Here is an 18,970-nt window from a genome sequence, read left to right on the forward strand (position 1 = left end):
CCGCAAACAAAGGCTATTTTGTGCATGGTAAAGCTATACCGCACAACTTGTAATCCGGGCCTATGAGGGGAAAAAGTTTATGCAGCCGCAATAGCCAAAGTCCTATAATTAAGGTGCGCCATTTTGCTTGCTCACAAAAGTTTTACTTTCAACTTGTAATACACGTGCTAGCCCTTGCTCACAAAATGTTTACTTCTAGCTGTGTTTACACTCGAGCGGAATAGCTAAATAGTGTTCCACTTGTAATTTAGCCTAAAATGTCAAAATTCTTCTACTGTTTAACTGTTGTAGAAATGGTTATAAAGAAAACTGCAAAAACATTTTATTATTTTTTTCCTTAATTTCAGTATTAAAAATTACTATGTATCACAAGAAAGCCCTGTTTATATGGTATAATATGTATAGGTGAACTTAACAACAATTCTGAGCAAAAATGCCAAACTTGCCTAAAATTACCAAAATTGCCTATGTCTCTTATGAAAGGAAACTGGGAAAATCCTCTATCCTTAAAGTGATTGTAAACTTTACTGAATTAAAGGCCAGTATTGAATAATGCGCTTAAAAACAGGGGCAATTGAATTCATTAAAGTTTACAATGATGCTTATTTTTAAAATATTTACCTTTGCGTTAAACATAACGCTGATCCTCTGCCTGCATCTGCTGCTTTATTAGCATATCAATGATGTTACCGGCTTCCTCCAATCATAGCGTTGCCCCACGAGTTGGACGCCAAAGGGGGCACACAGTTGGAGGAAACCAGATTCAAGGAGTCATATATAATTAGCCTGTTTCTATGTACATGTATTTATATGAATAGCAACTAACCAAATAAAAAAATATGTATATAAACCTCATAGACTTACACTGCTTTATATGTTGTTGTTTTTTTGTTTTTTTTCAATATGCTGTTAGATGTGAATCTCCTTATGCAGTAGTCCTGCATAGCCTTACACTTTTTTCTATATAATTGTTGTGGTATATAAGTTTTGTTAATCATAGTTACACTCTTTAATTTGCTTCCTATATTAATTTGATTGACTCCCACCTCTCCCTTGCTTCTGTTTGTTTCAATTTCCATTACTCTGATTAGGGCCTGGATTTTACCATCGACAGCTGTGTTTTGCTTATCTGCTATTCTGCGTTTAACTAATTATGTTGTTGTTGCAATCCTATAAATTTAAGACTAACTACGGAAAACACTGCAGAGGTTAAACATTGCAAGGGCAAATATTCCCATCCCTCTAATTAACCATCTTTTAAGTGATAGCAGTAATAATTAAACAAGACTTAGCCAACAAGCACTGAAACAAGCGCATTTATATCCTCTGTCGTCTTATTGCCTTTAAGATTTGTCTTGTTACATGCGCTTTAAAATGTTTACTTTTTCAAGCATTCTTATGTAGCTTATGTAGGGCCAGATTACAAGTGGCGTGCTTATTTTGCTCAAGTTTTAACTGCGCTGAAAGTACAAAAATTAGCGTGGTCGGATTAGCTCTTTTATTTAAGGTTGAAAGGAAAATATTATTGCTCAAGCGAAAGACTCAGGCACGCTAACTTTAAGACTTTGGATATTGCCTGTGTGTTTACTCCTTCTCCCCATAAACATCTATTGGATGCACTAAAAAAAAAACCTTTTGGCTAGATTACGAGTTGTGCGTTAGGGTAAAAAAAGCAGCGTTAAGATGTCCTAACGCTGCTTTTTTACGCCCGCTGGTATTACGAGTCTTGAAGGTTTAGGGTCACCGCACACTTCTTTGGCCTTACCGCAAAACTACTTACGTAAACTTTGTAAAGTCTTTTTTTCTATGGGACTTCCATAGCGCCAGTATTATGAGTCTGTCCTGGGAGGCCAAAAAGTGAGCGGTACACCCTACACCGTCAAGATCTGTAACGCATTCTAAAGTCAGTAGTTATGAGTTTTATGATACAACGCTGTAACATAAAACTCATAACTAAAGTGCTAAAAAGTACACTAACACCCATAAACTACCTATTAACCCCTAAACCGAGGCCCTCCCACATCGCAAACACTATAATAAAATTTGTAAACCCTAATCTGCCGCTCCGGACACCGCCGCCACCTACATTATATGTATTAACCCCTAATCTGCTGCCTCCAACATCGCCGACACCTACATACTAATTATTAAACCCTAATCTGCCGCCCCCAATGTTGCTGCCACTATATTAAAGTTATTAACCCCTAAACCTAAGTCTAACCCTAACCCCCACTAACTTAAATATTATTTAAATAAATCTAAATAAATATTACCATCATTAACTAAATTATTCCTATTTAAAACTAAATACTTACCTATAAAATAAACCCTAAGATAGCTACAATATAACTAATAGTTACATTGTAGCTATCTTATGGATTATTTTTATTTTACAGGCAAGTTTGTATTTATTTTAACTAGGTAGAATAGTTATTAAATAGTTATTAACTATTTAATAACTATCTAGCTAAAATAAATACAAAAGTACCTGTAAAATAAAACCTAACCTAAGTTACACGAACACCTAACTCTACACTATAATTAAATAAATTAACTAAATTAAATACAATTACCTAAATTAAATTAGCTAAAGTACAAAAAAAAAATGAAACACTAAATTACAGAAAATAATAAACAAATTACAGATATTTAAACTAATTACAGCCAATCTAATAGCCCTATTAAAATAAAAAAAGCCCACTCAAAAAAAAAAAAAACCCTAGCCTAAACTAAACTAAACTATCAATAGCCCTTAAAAGGGCCTTTTGCTGGGCATTGCCCCAAAGTAATCATCTCTTTTACCTGTAAAAAAAATACAAACAACCCCCCCAACAGTAAAATCCACCACCCACACAACCAACCCCCAAATAAAATACTATCTAAAAAAACCTAAGCTCCCCATTGCCCTGAAAAGGGCATTTGGATGGGCATTGCCCTTAAATGGGCAGTTAGCTCTATTGCAGCCCAAAGTCCCTAACCTAAAAATAAAACCCATCCAATACACCCTTAAAAAAACCTAACACTAATCCCCTGAAGATCGACTTACCAGGAGACGTCTTCATCCAAGCCGGGCCGGAGTCCTCAACGAAGCCGGAAGAAGTCTTCATCCAAGCCGGGTGAAGTGGTCCTCCAGACGGGCAGAAGTCTTCATCCAGACGGCATCTTCTATCTTTATCCATCTGGCGCGGAGCGGATCCATCTTCAAGACATCCGACGCAGAGCACCCTCTTCATCCGACGACTAAAGCTGAACGAAGGTACCTTTAAGTGACGTCATCCAAGATGGCATCCCTTAGATTTTGATTGGCTGATAGAATTCTATCAGCCAATCGGAATTAAGGTAGAAAAAATCCTATTGGCTGATGCAATCAGCCAATAATATTGAAGTTCAATCCTATTGGCTGATCCAATCAGCCAATAGGATTGAGCTCGCATTCTATTGGCTGTTCCAATCAGCCAATAGAATGTGAGCTCCTACAAACAGCTGTTTAAGGCAGAAAAGGTTACAACCTATTTTAGAACACCGGTGGCGGCTGAGGGAGTTGTGGAGTTGGAGCTCACAACTGAGGAAAATTGCAGTGAGCGACCTGCAGACAAACCACCTAACCATGACAACTTTACCTGCAAAACAATAAATTATTGGCAGTAATCTACCTGCAGACAAACCACCTAACCATGACAACTTTACCTGCAAAACAATAAATGATTGGCTTTAGGGATTATATAATAGATACTAATGAACTAATCTTTCATAGAATAAAATAGAGTGTCACATTTTGTCTAGTATTTAATGCTTGTTATTTAGTGTCAAGCTAATTAAAGAAAATTCAACGTATTGATAAACGTGTTCTATAATTCATGAGAATGAACATAATGTGGTTTATAGGTTTATTAATAACTTGTGTGTACATCATTTACACCTGAACAGTTTTACAGCAATAATAACACAGCACTCTACCAGATTATCAGCATTAGTAAACAGAAAAAGCCCCCAACATCCACATAGCCTGCAGTGTATTAAAGAGATGCGAGGAAAGCTATAAGGATAACACCAGAGCTTATAGGGAACTGCACCTTGTACTGTGACTTCTGCCACTGACGTTGTACTGCCACATTTACATATGCCCATTATTTATAAGTAGTCCATACTGACATCATCACACTTACTAATGATGACAGTGACATGACACCAGAGCCTATAGGGAACTGGCCTGTCAGACATGCAGCTTGTACTGTGACTTCTGCCACTGACGTTGTACTGCCATATTTACATATGCCCATTATTTATAAGTAGTCCATACTGACATCATCACACTTACTAATGATGGCAGTGACATGACACCAGAACCTATAGGGAACTGGCCTGTCAGACATTCAGTTTGTACTGTGACTTCTGCCACTAATGTTGTACTGCCATATTTACATATGTCCTTTGTTTATAAGTAGACCATACTGACATCATCACACTAACTAATGAAGACAGTGACATGACACCAGAGCCTATAGGGAACTGACCTGTCAGACATGCAGCTTGTACTGTGACTTCTGCCACTGACGTTGTACTGCCATATTTACATATGCCCATTATTTAAAAGTAGTCTATACTGACATCATCACACTTACTAATGATGGCAGTGACATGACACCAGAACCTATAGAGAACTGGCCTGTCAGACATGCAGTTTGTACTGTGACTTCTGTCACTAACGTTATACTGCCATATTTACATATGCCCATTATTTATAAGTAGTCCATACTGACATCATCACACTTACTAATGATGATAGTGACATGACACCAGAGCCTGTAGGGAACCGGCCTGTCAGACATGCAGCTTGTACTGTGACTTCTGCCACTGAAGTTGTACTGCTATATTTACATATGCCCATTATTTATAAGTAGTCCATACTGACATCATCACACTTACTAATGATGACAGTGACATGACACCAGAGCTTATAGGGAACTGGCCTGTCAGACATGCAGCTTGTACTGTGACTTCTGCCACTGACGTTGTACTGCCATATTTACATATGCCCATTATTTATAAGTAGTCCATACTGACATCATCACACTTACTAATGATGACAGTGACATGACAGTGGATCAGCTGACTTGGAAAGGGTCACTGATTATGCCGAAGAAAAAGAGATTCAGAACTAACCTGGACACGGTGAGAGTAGTGTGGAGCTTGAATGATGGAGGTGGCTGTATAGTGTAGATATCTGGGGAGCTCGTGTTTCTGTGGAGATGCTTTCACTACAGAGCCGTTGTAGTTAGACTGAAGTTATCAATAGGTTGCCCTGTTAATACCTCTGTAGTTACACTGAAGGTATCAATAGGTTGCCCTGTTAATACCTCTGTAGCTACACTGAAGGTATCAATAGGTTGCCCTGTTAATACCTCTGTAGTTACACTGAAGTTATCATTAGGTTGCCCTGTTAAAACCTCTGTAGTTACACTGAAGTTATCAGTAGGTTGCCCTGTTAATACCTCTGTAGTTACACAAGTTATCAGTAAGTTGCCCTGTTAATACTTCTGTAGTTAGACTGAAGTTATCAATAGGTTACCCTGTTAATACCTCTGTAGTTAGACTGAAGTTATCAGTAGTTTGCCCTGTTAATACTTCTGTAGTTAGACTGAAGTTATAAATAGGTTGCCCTGTTAATGCCTCTGTAGTTAGATTGAAGTTATCAATAGGTTGCCCTGTTAATACCTCTGTAGTTACACTGAAGTTATCAATAGGTTGCCCTGTTAATACCTCTGTATTTACACTAAATTTATCAATAGGTTGCCCTGTTAATACCTCTGTAGTTAGACTGAAGTTATCAATAGGTTGCCCTGTTAATACCTCTGTAGTTAGACTGAAGTTATCAATAGGTTGCCCTGTTAATACCTCTGTAGTTACACTGAAGTTATCATTAGGTTGCCCTGTTAAAACCTCTGTAGTTACACTGAAGTTATCATTAGGTTGCCCTGTTAAAACCTGTGTAGTTATACTGAAGTTATCAATAGGTTGCCCTGTTAATACCTCTGTAGTTACACTGAAGTTATCAATAGGTTGCCCTGTTAATACTTCTGTAGCTACACTGAAGTTATCAATAGGTTGCCCTGTTAATACTTCTGTAGTTACACTAAAGTTATCAATAGGTTGCTCTGTTAATACCTCTGTAGTTAGACTGAAGTTATCAATAGGTTGCCCTGTTAATACTGACAGAGCCTAGAAGTTGCTTGGGGTCTGAATGTGTTTCCCTTTAGAGAAACTAAATCATATCAACTTTCATGAGAATCCGTAATAACACTTTTTATGCACTAGCTGTTTAAAATGCTTTTAAAGTTTAATTTTTTAATACCTGCCCATCAAAAAGACTGATATTGTGCAGAAGCAAATATCTCTAAAATACTCAGCCAGTCTGCAAGCATGCTGGTCCTTGAGGGATAAACAAGAAATAAATGATTTTGCATTTTCTATACCTTTATCCATTTGCCCATAAGGAATCTGTGTAACAAATGAAACACTTTATATTAGACTGATATATTTGGCACTGTAGCAGTACCCCAGAAGACATTCAGCATGGAGATGAGAGGGAACTAGGGGGAAGTGTTGATACCTATACTGAAGTTATCAATAGGTTGCCCTGTTAATGCCTCTGTCATTGAGGAAGCACGCCATCGCCAGCGCAATGCTTCCTAGCAATGCAAATGCAAGGTGTGGAATAACATTTTTTGAAAAAAATAAGCCTGTGGGTTGCAGAATATGACGGAACACCTGCTAAATGGCAGCAGAAGTGAGGAAGACCAGCTGGGCTGTGGGTTATGAAAAATGAACATCTTTTAACACTGGTCGTTATGCCCTTAAGGGCCAGCGACGTACCCTGTACGTCACTGCAGTCCTGGGCTTCTCTCTGCCATGATCTTGCTCAAAATAGAGAGCTTGCGAGATTTGAATCAGAGAGCGGTGGTGCAGATCGTTGGTGGGATTGAAAGAAAGGAGGCAGGTGGGTGGGCCATCTCTGGAGGGGGGGGAGGAGGTCAGAACCGATATGCCACGCAACACAGAAGAAAAAAAAAAAAGGAGGTTAGAGGGAAGGAAGGGAGATGATGGGGATCCTATGTTGGATCCATTGTGGGAAAGGGATCTGGGAGGGGGGTAGGGTAACGAGGGGGGCAGCTACACTACAGACACTACTACTTAATATGTATTGTTATGAGACATACTGAGTCACCCTCTGTCAATCATCTTTTCTTATTAAAACAGTCAGAAATATTAACCCTTTACAGACATCCCAACTCTCCCTGAAGATCAGGGAGTCTCCTTGATTGTAATAGCGGCTCCCTGATGCCAGCAAATGGAATGCAATCTCCCTGAAACTCAAAGCACCATGATCCAATGTGGACCAAATCTGGAAAAGTGTTTCTTTAAGGAATGCCTTTACTTGCTGGGACGTTATAGAAACCTCAAAGCATGCATCAGTAACCAAAAAGCCCTCACTGATTTTAACAAAATAAAACACAAATACTATCTTATTTACTGCACGTAATTAAACTTATTCTAAAATATTTAAGCATTCAACAAGCATCACTGGAAAATAGGTATATTGTATGTGGTTGTGCAATAAAGCTACTTTTGGAGTAGATATGAGATTGCTATTGCATTACTGCGATTGCAATATGATGTTGCAGTGGATTGCCTTCTTCTAATTGGGTAAATGTGAAGCTGTCTACCACCTTCCAATGAGTGAAGCTGCTGTCTATTGCTTTATTGTGACAGAAGGAAATAAAAGGCTTTATTTTATTGAGTCCCTATGATTGGTATAAGTGTGAGGCTATGGTCTATTTCCTCCCTATAGATATGAGTAGATGTGAGGTTATTGTCTTCCTATGACTGGGACAGATGTCAGGTTGCTGTCCAACACTTCTCAATGACTAGGGGTAGAGATGTGGGGCTGCTGTCTGTTGCCTTAGTATCCCTGGGTAGATGTAGAGATGTGTACTATTGTCTCCCCTTGCCTAGGGTAGATGTGGGACTGTTGTCTATTACTACCCAATAACTGGGATAGATGTGGGGTTGTTGTGTTTTGACTAAATAAGATTGAAGGAACAATCTACTGCCATTCTATAACCAGAGTAGATGTCAGAATGCTGATTATAATCTCACTATAGGTATAGATGTTGGGCTGTTGTATACTGACTTATTACCACTGAAGGAACATGTAAATCTGTAGTCTACTGCCTCTCTAAAAGTGGACAAGATGTGAGGTTGCAATCTATTCTGTTCTTATGACCAAGGTAGATGTAAGGCTTGGGTAAACATGAGGCTGTTGTTTATTGCCTCCACGTAAATGATAGTTGTGAGGTTCAGGGGCGCGATCCGATTGAATCAGCCAATCAGATTCAAGCTCAATCCGATTGGCTGATCCAATCAGCCAATCAGATTGAGTTCGCATTCTATTGGCTGTTCCGATCAGCCAATAGAATGCGAGCTCAATCTGATTGGCTGTTCGGATCAGCCAATCGGATTGAACTTGAATCTGATTGGCTGATTCAATCAGCCAATCAGATTTTTCTAACTTAATTCCGATTGGCTGATAGAATCCTATCAGCCAATCGGAATTCGGCGGACGCCATCTTGGATGACGTCATTTAAAGGTACCTCATTCCAAGTACAGCAGTCGGCCAGGATGGATGCTCCGCGGCGGCGGAGCGAAGAAAGAAGATTGAAGATGCCGCCGGAAGAATGAAGACTTTGCTGCCACTTGGAGGAAGACGTCGCCGGAGGAAGAATTCTTCTTTGCCGCTTGGAGGAAGACATCGCCGGAGGAAGAATTCTTCTTTGCCGCTTGGAGGAAGACATCGCCCGGATCGGATCAGGAGTTCGGCCCGGTGTGGTGAAGACAAGGTAGGGAGATCTTCAGGGGGGTAGTGTTAGGCTTTTTTAAGGGGGGTTTGGGTGGTTTTAGAATAGGGGTATGTGGGTGGTGGGTTGTAATGGGGGGGGGATTGTATTTGTTGTATGCAAAAGAGCTGAATTCTTTGGGGCATGCCCCACAAAAGGCCCTTTTAAGGGCTGGTAAGGTAAAGAGCTTTGAAATTTGTTTAATTTAGAATAGGGCAGGGAATTTTTTTTATTTTGGGGGTTTATTATTTTATTAGGGGGCTTAGAATAGGTGTAATTAGCTTAAATATCTTGTAATCTTTTTTTTATTTTTTTGTAATTTAGTGCTTGTTTTTTTTTGTAATTTAGTTTAGTTAATTTAATTGTATTTTTAGATAGATGTTTGTAGTTTATTAAATTTATTGATAGTGTAGGTGTATTTGTAACTTAGGTTAGGATTTATTTTACAGGTAATTGGGTAATTATTTTAACTAGGTAGATATTAAATAGTTAATAACTATTTAATATCTATTATACCTAGTTAAAATAATTAACAATTTACCTGTAAAATAAATATTAACCCTAACATAGCTACAATGTAATTATTAATTATATTGTAGCTATCTTAGGGTTTGTTTTATTGGTAAGTAATTAGATTTAAATAGGAATATTTTAGTTTATAAATGAATTAGATTAATTTAATATAAATTTAGTTAGGGTTAGATAGAGTTAATATAGTTAATATAAATACTATAGTAACTATATTAACTATATTAACCCTAATATAATTAGGGTTAATATAGTTAATATATATAATGTAATACCTATATTAACTATAATATACTTAGGGTTAATATAGATAATATAGCTGGCGGCGGGGTAGGTAGATTAAATTAGGGGTTAATCATTTTAATAGAGATGGCGGCGGTGTAAGGGGCTTACATTAGGGGTTAATAATATTAATATAGCTGGCGGCGGTATAGGGGGATTAGATTAGGGGTTAATAATTTTTATATAGGTGGCGGCGGTGTAAGGGGTCAGATTAGGGGATAGATAAGGTAGATGGCGGCGGTTTTAGGGGCTCACAGTAGGGGGTTAGTTTATGTAGATGGCGGCGGGGTCCGGGAGCGGCGGTTTAGGGGTTAATAACTTTATTAGGGATTTCGGGGGGGGGGATCGCGGTTGACAGGTAGATAGACATTGCGCATGCGTTAGGTGTTAGGTTTATTTTAGAAGATTGCAGTTGACAGGGAGATAGACATTGCGCATGCGTTAGGTGTTAGGTTTATTTTCTAGTTAGTTTAGGGAGTTACGGGGCTCCAATAGTCAGCGTAAGGCTTCTTACGGCTGCTTTTGTGGCGAGGTGAAAATGGAGTAAGTTTTCTCCATTTTCGCCACGTAAGTTCTTACGCTGCATATTGGATACCAAACTGCGCTGGTTTGGTATACCTGCCTATGGCCCAGAAAACTACGGGCGACGGCAGAAATATACGCGCGTAACTTCTAGGTTACGCCGTATATAGGATACCAAATCAGCGTAAATATTGGCGTCGCCGGCTTTTGCGGGCGACGCTTTATATCGGATCGACCCCCTGGTGTGTTAATTTATTGTTACTTAATTCCGGGTGAGCGGACAGCCAAGGGGTTAAGGCGATAATAGTGTCTACCCAGCTGCCTTCTCGAGATTATCATCAGTGCATTCCCTGCAAACATTGCATCTCATAGTGACACTTCATAGCTAAAACCCGATGACATCTGTCTATCATCAGCTGTTTTAAGGAGGTTGGGCCTCTAGCGTATGCGCAGTGAGCGCCACAAACTTCCAGCAGATGATTTACGTGAGTGACGTGGTATACACATTTCTATGCGGTACACCATTTTCTTTAGAACACCGATGTTCTAAATTAAGTTGTCTACCATAGGAATGTGCGACCTACGTCACTACAGAGGTATTAACAGGACAACCTATTGATAACTTCAGTCTAACTACAGAGGTATTAACAGGGCAACCTACTGATAACTTCTGTGTAACTACAGAGGGATTAAAGGGACATTAAACACTAAATAAATGCTAGATAGAATGATGCATTCAAAGAAAAGATTAGTCCTTGAGTAACATGTAGATGCATTTTTTAAAGTTTCATTAGTTGTTTAAAAAGTGACAAAATAAGTGTAAAGTTTTAGTGTCTATAAAACACTGGGAGCTGCCATGTTGTAACTTGTGTTACCTTCTCTGCTGTGGCCAATTAGGGTCAGTTATAAATAGGTCACTAGAGTTTGCAGCCAATGGTTGTGCTGGATTTAACAGTGTTCTGTACTTCCATTTCTAACAGGAACTGAAAAGCTCACAATTTCAGAATGGAATTGCAGGCAAAGAGGACAAAATAAATAATGAAAGTATATTGCAGAGTTGTTTTATTTTATACAATTTATCATTTTATATTACCGTCTCAAAGTGTTTAATGTCCCTTTAACAGGGCAACCTATTGATAACTTCAGTGTAACAACAGAGGTATTAAAAGTGCAACCTGTTGATAACTTCAGTCTAACTACAGCGGCACTGTAGTGATATCATCTCCACAGAAAAACGAGCTCCCCGGATATCTACACAATACAGCCACCTCCATCATTCAAGCTCCACACTACTCTCACCCTGTCCAGGTTAGCTATGAATCTCTTTTTCTTCGGCATAATCAGTGACCCTTTCCAAGTCAGCTGATCCACTGTCATGTCACTGTCATAATTAGTAAGTGTGATGATGTCAGTATGGACTACTTATAAATAATGGGCATATGTAAATATGGCAGTACAACGTCAGTGGCAGAAGTCACAGTACAAGCTGCATGTCTGACAGGCCAGTTCCCTATAAGCTCTGGTGTCATGTCACTGTCATCATTAGTAAGTGTGATGATGTCAGTATGGACTACTTATAAATAATGGGCATATGTAAATATAGCAGTACAACTTCAGTGGCAGAAGTCACAGTACAAGCTGCATGTCTGACAGGCCGGTTCCCTACAGGCTCTGGTGTCATGTCACTATCATCATTAGTAAGTGTGATGATGTCAGTATGGACTACTTATAAATAATGGGCATATGTAAATATGGCAGTATAACGTTAGTGGCAGAAGTCACAGTACAAACTGCATGTCTGACAGGCCAGTTCTCTATAGGTTCTGGTGTCATGTCACTGCCATCATTAATAAGTGTGATGATGTCAGTATAGACTACTTATAAATAATGGGCATATGTAAATATGGCAGTACAACGTCAGTGGCAGAAGTCACAGTACAAGCTGCATGTCTGACAGGTCAGTTCCCTATAGGCTCTGGTGTCATGTCACTGTCTTCATTAGTTAGTGTGATGATGTCAGTATGGTCTACTTATAAACAAAGGACATATGTAAATATGGCAGTACAACATTAGTGGCAGAAGTCACAGTACAAACTGAATGTCTGACAGGCCAGTTCCCTATAGGTTCTGGTGTCATGTCACTGCCATCATTAGTAAGTGTGATGATGTCAGTATAGACTACTTATAAATAATGGGCATATGTAAATATGGCAGTACAACGTCAGTGGCAGAAGTCACAGTACAAGCTGCATGTCTGACAGGCCAGTTCCCTATAGGCTCTGGTGTCATGTCACTGTCATCATTAGTAAGTGTGATGATGTCAGTATGGACTACTTATAAATAATGGGCATATGTAAATGTGGCAGTACAACGTCAGTGGCAGAAGTCACAGTACAAGGTGCAGTTCCCTATAAGCTCTGGTGTTATCCTTATAGCTTTCCTCGCATCTCTTTAATACACTGCAGGCTATGTGGATGTTGGGGGCTTTTTCTGTTTACTAATGCTGATAATCTGGTAGAGTGCTGTGTTATTATTGCTGTAAAACTGTTCAGGTTTAAATGATGTACACACAAGTTATTAATAAACCTATAAACCACATTATGCTCATTCTCATGAATTATAGAACACGTTTATCAATACGTTGCATTTTCTTTAATTAGCTTGACACTAAATAACAAGCATTAAATACTAGACAAAATGTGACACTCTATTTTATTCTATGGGGGATTGAGTTTATTAGTATTTATTATATAATTCCTAGAGACAATAATTTATTGTTTTGCAGGTAAAGTTGTCATGGTTAGGTGGTTTGTCTGCAGGTCGCTCACTGCCAATAATTTATTGTTTTGCAGGTAAAGTTGTCATGGTTAGGTGGTTTGTCTGCAGGTCGCTCACTGCCAATAATTTATTGTTTTGCAGGTAAAGTTGTCATGGTTAGGTGGTTTGTCTGCAGGTCGCTGCAATTTTCCTCAGTTGCAAGCTCCAACTCCACAACTCCCTCAGCCGCCACCGGTGTTCTAAAATAGGTTGTCACCTATTCTGCCTTAAACAGCTGTTTGTTAGAGGCTGGGCCTCTAGCACATGCGCAGTGAGCACCATAAACCTCCAGCAGCTGTTTACACATCACCGGAAGTGACAAGGTAGTCACATTCCTATGGTAGACAACTTAATTTAAGACACCGTCACCATGTTGGTTTGCATTGTAAAAAATAACATCTGTGTGACAGCGACACCAAGCCAAACCAACTAATTAACCCTGCCCTGGAGACACAAAAGTATACACACAACTCGCATAAGATTCCTTTACCCAGGCACAGACATTATGTAGTACACGTGCAAGCTTATATACACACCAGGTCAGAAACCACTTGTGGGGATCTTCTCACTTACACAAAATGTAGAAACTAAGCTCAGTCTGTGCTACATCCAATGGGGTCATGTCAGACACAAGGGGAGGAACGAACTGGCTGCTTATGTAGAAACAAAACACATGTGCCAGGCTAATTGTATTCCAAAAGTATAACTATCGCATTGTGTATATTTCTATCTGCAAATTTGCAAATAGTAGTTTGCTCAAATTTGCAGATAGTAATATATATACACAATGCGATTATTTTGGAATATGCCATATTATTCCACATTTTGCAGAAGCTGCGCTGCCTGTAACAGCTATCTATTCCAGCCAGACCAGGACTTACCTCCTGCTTCCACAGTCACTACTCTGCATATGGCTGATCCAAAACAGCACACCGCTCACACCCTCCACCGCACAAACTTTAGCGCCCCTCTCTAACCCAGAAAGTTGCAGCCAGAGCTAGTTAATAAAAATAGATTTTAATATATAAAATAATAAAAAAAGTTTCCTTAATTAGTGCTGCCTGCATTTGTCTGCAGTGGCGGCGGGGGGCCCCTCTAAGATACGGGGCCCTCGGGCAAGGGCCGAATTGCCCAACTTGTCAGTCCGCCCCTGGCAAAGCCATGCATATCTGCTATTTCTGAACAAAAGGGATCCCAGAGAAGTTTTACAACTATTTGTGTCATGATTGCTCAAGCGGTATGTAAAATATGAAAAAGTTTTTTATATGATCGCATTTGGCATTAAAATTGTGGCATGGAATATGCCAAAATGAGCATAGATGAATACCTTGAGTTGTCTGCTTAAAACAAATATATAGTTTTGGCAGGAAATTATTTATATAACTCCAAGGATCTATTTCTGTTTAAATGGAGTGATAGCAAAAATGCTAAACATTCTTCTGTATTTTGGGCAAGTTCTTCTCTAAAAGTCTCGGTAGTGAAGTGATTAAAATTAAATATTTATTTGAAAGTGTATATATGTGTGTAATAGTTTATTTTAATATGATTTGGATGTGTTTTGCGAAAAATGTGTTTTTAACCCTTACACTTTATTTCAGGTCTCAAAATGCGCTAAATTTTATAGCACAGTTTTGGCTTTCGCTCGAGTGCAACCTATAACCTTCAGCTTGTAAAATTAATGCTATATTTAGAGTGGTCTTGATATCCATTGAAAGTATAGGTTGCTCTACAGCAATGTTGGCTGTGCTAAACCTTTTCTGGTAAATAGGATTTACTATGGACTTGTAATATCCAGTTGCGCACTAATGTTAGAGCTGTCCAGTGATATTGCTTATAGCGTTCTGCTCTGTCATTAGTGCACTATTTGTATTCCATCCCGTATTCTTTCCTTACACACGTTCACAATTTTCTTATAATCTCTTCCTTTTATTTTCTAAAATCCCAACCCCATCTTTTTTTGCATTTCATTTGCTAATTTTTTATGCAGGCAATGTCTCCCATAATCATGTTTATCCTCACCTATTCTGTTATGTCAATATTGATATTGACAACCTAACTGTTCCAGAAGTGTCCTATTGATTTTCTCACTCACCAAGATGGCCTCCAATAGTTTTGATTTAATCTTCAGTCAGGTCTTTTATGTCATACATATTACTAACTCCCTATATCCTCTTTCTAGTCATCATCTTGTAATATGCAGCATTTTTACACTTACTGTTCTCCCACCACCTATTCCCTAAAATCAATAAATTCATGCATACTTTCAATCTCTCTAACCATCTCATATGTCCCCTCTCCTGAGCTGTAAATATCTCTTTATAAATTATTGCTAATCTTTAAAAAGTATTCTTATCTGTTATGGCTCACACCTTGCTTGTACATCCTCAAATGTAGCTGACACACATTCACCCAATTAGAAATTAAATATCTCCCTACCATATCCACTATATACTCATAGATAATCAGACCAACTTCATCAACAAACTCTGCTCCTTTGAACTTGTTTTCTACCCCCTTACATTTTTCCAATCCTACTATATTTAGGCTGATACTATTCCTTTGCTACTGCTGCCCATTCTTTCAATTACTCATCTAACCTCACACACATATATTTATTTTCTTTTAAATCTTTATTAGTCATAACTATCATTAAGAAAACAAAACTTTGCACAGTCTCCATTAAAACAACTGCCGTAATGCTCTAATTCCTGTTACTTTTTCTTTGTCGACCTTATTCAATTTAGTTTTCATCTAGAATTCTCAATAGAAATAATAGTCTCCAAAGTGACAAATTTTCTGCTCACATGCATTTTTACCTTTTAATAGTTTCCAATCTCTCTGTGGCCAGTGACACTATCATCCATCTTCTTTTCTTCAAAGCCTCGCTCATGCCTCTCCTCCTATTTCTATAACCATGTTTTAGGAAATTTTATATCTTCTTATAAAGTATGCTGTTAATGAGTCCTGCTACAATAATGGTTCAATTTCACTAACCATACCTTACACTTAGGGGCCTATTTATTAAATGCCTGTCCGACATGATCCGATCAGCGGATCATGTCCGACAGACATCGCTGAATGCGGAGAGCAATACGCTCTCTGCATTCAGCATTGCACCAGCAGCTCTTGAGAACTGCTGGTTCAACGCCGCCCCTGCAGATTTGCGGCCAATTGGCCGCTAGCAGGGGGTGTTAATAAACCCAATTGTATTCTCCTCAGAACAGGCGGACAGGTTATGGAGCTGCGTTCTTTAGACCGCTGCTCCTTAACCGGTGTTTCTAGCGAGCCTAAAGGCTCACCAGAAACACGGGCCCTCAAGCTTCATACGAAGCTTGATAAATGGGCCCCATAGTCTCTTTTCAGTTTTTCTTTTTCTTTTTTTTATTTTATCATATCAAAGATATACAAGCACAAAAAAATAGAAGGGCCTCAATTAACATCTTTACCATACATTAGAATATACCAAGCACATTTTAACAGCAATGAGCCATAGTACTGAAACAATAAAGCAGTTTTAACATCATATCTGCCTACATCCATCCTTATAACATGTATTGTACAATTTATCTAATTGCTATTATAGACTCCAGTACACTTAAAGCCATAATGCACAGATACCTAAATGAGAACATTGAACTAGACCAAACATGGCCCTAAAAAATATTATATATAGCAACTCTAGGTGTGCTTCAAACACTTCATGAAAAATGCATATAAATAACATCTGTAAGGTTTTTTTTATGTTTTCATATATTAAATAATAATAAAAGGAAAAAGAAGAAAAAAAGAGGGGAGAGAAAAAAAAAGAAGAAAAAAAGAACCCTGCTCCTACCTCGTACCACTTACCCTTAGGTTATCTCATTTAACACAAAATCACCTCTAAGTATCGCCTTCTGTACTCACTCTGTGCTTTGAAATGGGGCAATATACAATTGTTGAGTTTTACTTGGCAAAGAGTAGATAAAACTGTACCATTTTCTAAAGAAGGCTTCAACCTCCGTCTCAGAAATTCTAATACAATTTTAGCATGTATGTTATTGAGGAATTCAGAAAAGTTGGGGCTCTTCTTAGATTTCCAGGAGGAGAAGGCCATATTTATTGCACACATTAATACAATGTTAATGGAAACAGCATTTTCTGACATGTATTGAGAAAGATGATGTACTCCACCTGGAGGCTAATTTCCCACCTAAGGATCTCGGAAAGCCAATAAATCGCTTTACCCAAGAAGCTTCTTTATTTCGGAGAATCCCAGATACAGTGCATTAAGTTGGCCAGGGAAAAATTACACCTGGAACATCCAAAATATTGAGCTTTATTCCAGTTCCCTAAGTCTTTAGGAATTATATACACCCTATTAAGTAATTTTAAATGTGATTCATGCCAGGATAACTGAAGTGTTGCAAACCAAGCTCTAGTAATGCTTTTTCAAATTAGTACAGAGTTTAGCAAGGGGATATCTATTTTTCAGCTAAGCCAGTCAAATAAGATTCCCCCTCTTTTTGAAGCATAAGATCCCAGAATATAAGCCCTCACAATTTTTGAAGAACAGCTCAATATTAATTGGACTAAGGAAATGTCTCAATTGAAAAAAGCCAAAAAATATCCCTATTATTAGTATTGTATTTCTCCTTAAAATAAACAAAGGGGTGGGTAAAATTCCTACCTACATCTAAGCTTTTAACTTTCCATGTCTTAAAGATTTCTGAATCACAACCTGGTGAGAAGATGGGATTATTCTGGATAGGGAGAAACTTGGAGTAGTGAAAATCTGTGCCAAGGACAAGTGCATAATCTATGCCAGGCTATTATAGGGGTTTTAAAAGTCCCCATTCTTTTCAATAATGGAGGCCATTCTTTGATATCAGTAAATGCTTTTAATGAATAGGATCTGAAAAAAATCTAATTCAATATTCTTTACACAGAAGTGGAGCTATCCAGTAAACAATGCAGAACAAATTTTTATTAAGCTAACCATATTATATTTTTATATTGAAAAAAAGTTAAATCCAGCTTATCTCTTCATCTAGTATATTCACAAGTCTATTCAGTGAGAGATTATGTTTCAATTGGCCCCATACAAAAGTTTTAAAGGCTGCATTTAATTGATTCACATAACGAGATTTAAATAAAAGTGTAATATTTTGCATAAAATAACAATTTGGGTAGAGCTACTATTTAAATTAAATTAATTTTTCTCTGCGAGTGTTAGAAGTAATGAGGTCCATTTATTAAGATATGTCTGAAAATTTTTTGTGTATCCATAAAAATTCTGATTTTTAGATTTAACCTCATATCCAGAAAAAGAGTCAAAAGTTCTCAAGATTGCCATAAGCTTTGGTACATTCTCATCTATATTGCCTAAAAATACTAATAGATCATCAACACGTAGTGAAATTTGAACAATTGCAGAGCCAACTACTATACACATTAGTTCCTTGCATAATGAAATTTCAAGTGGTTCAATACTTAGATTGAACAGTAGAGGTGATAGAGGGCAGCCTTTTCTTGTGCACCTGAACAGTTGAAAAGCAGGTGTACATAGCCAATTAACTATACAGTGAGGGAAAAATTATTTGATCCACTGATGAGTTTGTACATTGCCCACTGACAAATAAATGATCAGTCAATAATTTTAATGGTAGGTTTATTTGAACAGTGAGAGACAAAATAACAACAACAAAAATAAGTATTTGACCCCTTTGCAAAACATGACTTAGTACTTGGTGGCAAAACCCTTGTTGGAAATCACAGAGGTAAGACATTTCTTGTAGTTGGCCACCAGGTATGCACACATCTCAGAAGGGATTTTATTCCACTCCTCTTTGCAGATCCTCTCCAAGTCATTAAGGTTCCCAGGCTAACATTTGGCAACTCAAACTTTAGCTCCCTCCACAGATTTTCTACGGGACTAAGGTCTAGAGAA

General features: G+C 38.1%; 1 pseudogene; it reads left to right on the plus strand.

Annotated features, from left to right (window-relative positions):
• The first annotated feature begins 5,094 nt into the window (after window positions 1–5,094).
• The window catches only part of LOC128652479 (PC-esterase domain-containing protein 1A-like), a 37,908-nt pseudogene continuing 24,032 nt past the window's right edge, over window positions 5,095–18,970 (plus strand).

The sequence above is a fragment of the Bombina bombina genome, chromosome 3 (assembly GCF_027579735.1).
Source record: "Bombina bombina isolate aBomBom1 chromosome 3, aBomBom1.pri, whole genome shotgun sequence".
Taxonomy (NCBI): Eukaryota; Metazoa; Chordata; class Amphibia; order Anura; family Bombinatoridae; genus Bombina; species Bombina bombina.